The sequence below is a fragment of the Engraulis encrasicolus genome, chromosome 17, assembly GCF_034702125.1.
Source record: "Engraulis encrasicolus isolate BLACKSEA-1 chromosome 17, IST_EnEncr_1.0, whole genome shotgun sequence".
NCBI classification, from domain to species: Eukaryota; Metazoa; Chordata; class Actinopteri; order Clupeiformes; family Engraulidae; genus Engraulis; species Engraulis encrasicolus.
Window position 1 is genome coordinate 34,274,532 of NC_085873.1, and position 5,000 is coordinate 34,279,531.

Below are 5,000 nucleotides of genomic sequence, written 5' to 3' on the forward strand. Positions count from 1 at the left end.
TAATGTAGACCATTATGTAGAATGGAGTGAAGAAAAGGGACTAGGCCTTATTGTTGTTATTATTATTATTGTTATTATTATTATTAAATAGGCCTCATTGTGAACCCTGCATTACACTTTTAACACCACATCAAACCTAAGATGTCTGATTCAACTTTTCTTCTCCAGTCTGTACAGGTTAATGGCATACAGGCAGTTCACTCTCTGGGCAAGAGGACACCTGGGGAGGAGAAACAGGATGCCAATACCAGCCTGCGTTGTAACCACCATACGGCACCTATACCCATCGCCACAATATCATGGATTTGAATACTCTTTTTAAATCAAATAATAACTATATTATATATCCAAGACTTCTATTTGAACCACTTTCTTTTGCACTTAACATTTGGAATGTGACAGAATTATTATATTAGCCTACATTACATTAATGAAACCATGCAAGTGTAATTTGTTTTATATTGTGATTGTTTATTGATCCTGTGTGTGATTTTGTTTTGTATTGTGATTGTTTATCAATCCTGTGTGTGATTTTGTTTTTATCTAGGAGCTCCTGGTGCAAATCGGCTGAGATGCCTTTGTATTGAAAAGGCCTTCTCAGGCTTTAGAACACCTTTGTGCTGTGCCAGTGTGACCACTGGGTCGGGGTTTGACTGTTGCAGTGCTGCTCGGATGGAAACAGATCTGCACCTCTTGACTACGCCTGACACAATGTCCTTCCTAAAACTATAGTCCTTGTTCACTTTCCTGGGAGTGGTGATGTAGTGTTGTGCTCCCTTTGAGAACTGGTGCTTGAATTGTATCTCTCCATCTTTTCTTTTTGCCATTTGTCTGTTGGAATTGACATTGTGATCTATTGCAGCAATCTGGAGGCGTGCTTCGAAACTTTCCTTTAGGAATTTCTTCCTTTTGGTGGCATATTTGGTGTACAGGGAGTGAAGTGACTCAAGTTGACCTGTGTGTACACATTCACATGTTTTCTCCAGTTTCTTCAGGAGGGCCTTGTCCAGAACCACCTTCTGGAGGACTTCAAAAGCAGCTGAGTCAGGCTGTAACCAGGGACGCATTCTTTCTTCCTCAGCTGTGTAAGGTGCATGTTCACACTTGTTCATCGTTTCTCCACAGGTCCACTCGTGAACATTTGTGATGTGGAGCAAGATGGATGTCCACTTCTCTTTCGCCCTGGCTGAACTTCCCCCACAACTGCTTGAACAGTACCAAAGGTGGTTGGTTATCATTTGTATCCACTGATACAGGTCTTCATTCTTTGATCTTAACAGCTTCTTCTTTACACCTTTCACAATGTGCCACAGATCATATTGGTGGTTGATTTGTGGATGATTTAGGCGGAGTGCTTTTTGTACAGAGGGATGGCAGTCTGTAGCCAACACGGACACGGACACACCATGCTCCTTCAGCTGTGATAGGCACCTCTCCATGCCCTCTACCTCCAACCAATAGCTATTTTTTACTTCCGTCACCTTCACAGTCTCCTGTGCCAGCACCAGGCCTGAGTTGGTGTCAAGGAGGGAGTAAGTTCCAAATGTGGCATTGTGCCCAGGGCTGTCGTATCTACAATCACCACACAGCAGGAGAGGTTCATCCCCCGCAGCAGCCAGCAGAGACTCATTATGGGTGGTCCATACATTTTTTATCTCTGGTATTATGTAGGCCTTCTGAATGTTGAACCATTCTCTACTCGACAAACATTCCAGGCCAATGGTGTCACATATCTCAAGGAAGGGGCTACATTCACTGCCAGTAACAAAGGTCGCTGCTGGTATAGTGATGTTGCACTCCATCATCCCCCTGACAAGTGGTTGCGATGTCCAGGTGTAATTATGACCATCAATGCACTCTGTTTCAATTTTCAACCCAAACCCACTCTTCTTTATAACTGCTGGTTGAGTAAGGCATTTTCCACATCCTTCTAGGTGACATAACTTGAAGAGTTTTTTAATCTCTGAAATTGAAGCGATGCATTTGCGGTCAGAGATGGCGTCTACATCGCATTCAGTCACACTCTCACTGTCACTCTCCTCACTGTCATTCTCCTCACTGCTTTCTAGGTGGTCTTCCCTCATTTCAAAATCCTCATCTGACTCCTCCTCTTCCATTGCACTACCCTCATCTAAGTCATCCCACTCTGAGTCACTTAAGCAGGCGGCAGGCTTTGGTGCTGGCAAGGGTGTTAAGTCCCGCACTGGCTTGCTGTAAGGATGGTCATGGCTAATCCAACTGTCAATGTTGCCTGTCATTGTGCCTTGACTGTACTGCTGCACTTCATCAGTCTGTGTGCCTACACTCACGGTTTTAGGTAGGCCTAATTGATGTTCTTCCAGAATGTCACACTCAGTAGTACTTTCGCCGTCTACCTCAACATGAATGGATGTATGCCTGACCTACGGAAATAAAGAATATGTTTGCAGTTCAAATGCATTTGTTTGCTTGTGTTAATTTTATACTAAGGTGATATACTGTGTAATTTGTAGATCTATTTCAGCAGGGTGCATTGTTTTATTCAGTAGTAAAATAATCTGAATGTTTCATTCTTCCTTTGTGAAGTTGTGGTTATACTTATCTTTGTATGTCAGATTTTGATACTTGAATGGGAAATAAGCTATCCCATAATGATGATGATGATGAATATTGAAGGTAAATGACTGGTTAAAAAGGGTCGTGTTTGCCATTTGGTGTAATGCAACAAGACATTAGGCCTACTAAATATAGGCTACATAATGGATGTGTTGGGTTGGGTACTATACCACTGAAAGCCAAACAACTATTAAATAACTGCACCCAAGCCTATGGCCTAAAATGTTATAAGGTTGGAAGTTTAATGTATCCTGACACGCCCACTAGCGGACATGGTGTAGATGGAGGTAGCGATCGCCTGACATTTAATCTTAACACACCCCAAGTAAATAAACAACCTGTTAACAGGTGGGCGACAGCTGTAAAGTTGCAAGTGTTCAAAGCTAACATTGAATTGCACAATGTTTTGTGTTACCCTTGGTGATTAATTTAGGATTTAGTCTGTCTTTCATACTATCGTACCTGAAGTTGTTCTACTAGATGAGTGCGCCGTTGTCGTCTTTTCAGGCGCAGCGCAACTTTTGGGTCTACTGGGTAGGTCGGTCAGTAGTACCTAGGCTATGCCATATGTTGTAAACTTGAACACAGAGGGGGTTGCGTCCAATTTAAGCCTGTTGGTTGACCTAGTCACTAGACACCCTGATTGATCAAATATCTTTTCCTCTATGTAATCTTCATCCAAAAAATGGTCACTGCAGACCCTGGCATAGTTGTTGACCGGAGGGTTTTTCCTCTTTAGCGCGGCCAACCAACGGTGGAGGACCGTTTTGCGCTTCAAGGGCAGGTGATGGAAATGAACTGCCTTGCTCTTACTAGCCTTTAAACGGTAAAATTCATTTTTGCAGCCAGGTGCAATACAATAATGCCCTCCTTTTGTCCTCTGCTTATTACCGTTCTCCATAATAGTAAAATCTCTCAATCTCGTTGTGTTCGTCTCCGATGCTTGCTACTGTAGAATTTCCAAGGCAACACACCCAGTGATGTAACGTTCTGCCGTGGAACATGATGGCGCTACACAGTTGCAAAAATGTATCTTTCTCAAACTTGATATATTTTAACCAGTGTCACTGACACTATTAAGGCAACTCGAATGGATAGACTAATACTCAATATTTCTAATGAGGACAACTTTGTCTAGTGTTTCATGTCCACTTTAAAGTCAACAGACTGGATTGGCCATAAGGCATTACAGGGCATTTGCCCGGTGGACTGTTGATGATTTTGGCCCGCTCCTCCTCTCAATGTCGTAGTATCAGTCCTCATACAGCTGATTCGAGTACTAAGATTCAAATATTCATTTTTGCCGTTGAGATAAAAAGTTGCTAGTAATATATGACTGAAAATGTTGTCACTGGCCTCAATGTCAATGCCTGGCAGCCGGTGTTGGCTGAAAATGCCCGCTCTGATTTTTTGACCCAGTCCAACCCTGCCTTAAAGGGACACTGTGTGAGATTTGTAGTTGTTTATTTCCAGAATCCATGATGCCCATTCACTAATGTTACCTTTTTCATGAATACTTGCCACCACCATCAAATTCTAAGTATTCACTTTGACTGGAAAAATTGCCCTTTTCATACATGAAAGAGGGGATCTTCTCCATGGTCCGCCATTTTGAATTTCCAAAAATAGCCATTTTTAGCTGCAAAAATGACTCTACTTGGACAACATTAAAACATTTTTGTGTATTACTCAATAAACTTTCATGTAAAGATCACATTTGGCAATAGGCAACCCAGTTTCAATGAGCAGCATAGTTGCAGTACCTTTTTTGACCATTTCCTGCACAGTGTCCCTTTAAAGGAGGGAGGAGCTGGAGGTGGAGGTGGAGGACATTGTGGCTGACTCAGAAAATACATATTATTGTGTTTTTGTGTGTTTGAGAGAGAGAGAGAGAGAGAGAGAGAGAGAGAGAGAGAGAGAGAGAGAGAGAGAGAGAGAGAGAGAGAGAGAGAGAGAGAGAGAGAGAGAAAGGAGACTGCGTGTGTATGTGTGCGTGTGTGTGTGTGTATGTGTGTGTGTGTGTGTGTGTGTGTGTGTGTGTGTGTGTGTGTGTGTGTGAGTGTTTGTATGTGTGTGTGTGTGTGTGTGTGCGTGCCTGCGTGCGTGTGTGTATGTGTGTGTGTTTGTGTGTGTGTGTGTGTGTTCACTGCAGGCCGGGTGTATCACCATAGTGACCACAGTGCTCCAGACACATGTATGAGTCACGCTTCACAGCAACATCAGCCTGGCCAGCCAACACACACACACACACACACAAACACACACACACACACACACACACACACACACACGCACGCACGCACGCACGCACGCACGCACGCACGCACGCACGCACACACACACACACACACACACACACACACACACACACACACACACACACACGCTCATGCACACACGCACGC

The 5,000-nt window shown here is 43.4% G+C and overlaps 1 protein-coding gene and 1 long non-coding RNA gene across 2 annotated transcripts in view; both read left to right on the forward strand.

Annotated features, from left to right (window-relative positions):
• Positions 1-351, forward strand: part of LOC134467447 (uncharacterized) — a 1,791-nt gene extending 1,440 nt beyond the window's left edge. The window contains exon 2 of the long non-coding RNA XR_010038555.1: positions 169-351. This is a non-coding gene — a long non-coding RNA (uncharacterized LOC134467447). The remainder of the gene's footprint in view (positions 1-168) is intronic.
• The window catches only part of LOC134466792 (rho GTPase-activating protein 44-like), a 136,593-nt gene that overhangs the window by 55,984 nt on the left and 75,609 nt on the right, over positions 1-5,000 (forward strand). The gene's annotated exons all lie outside the window — the stretch shown is intronic.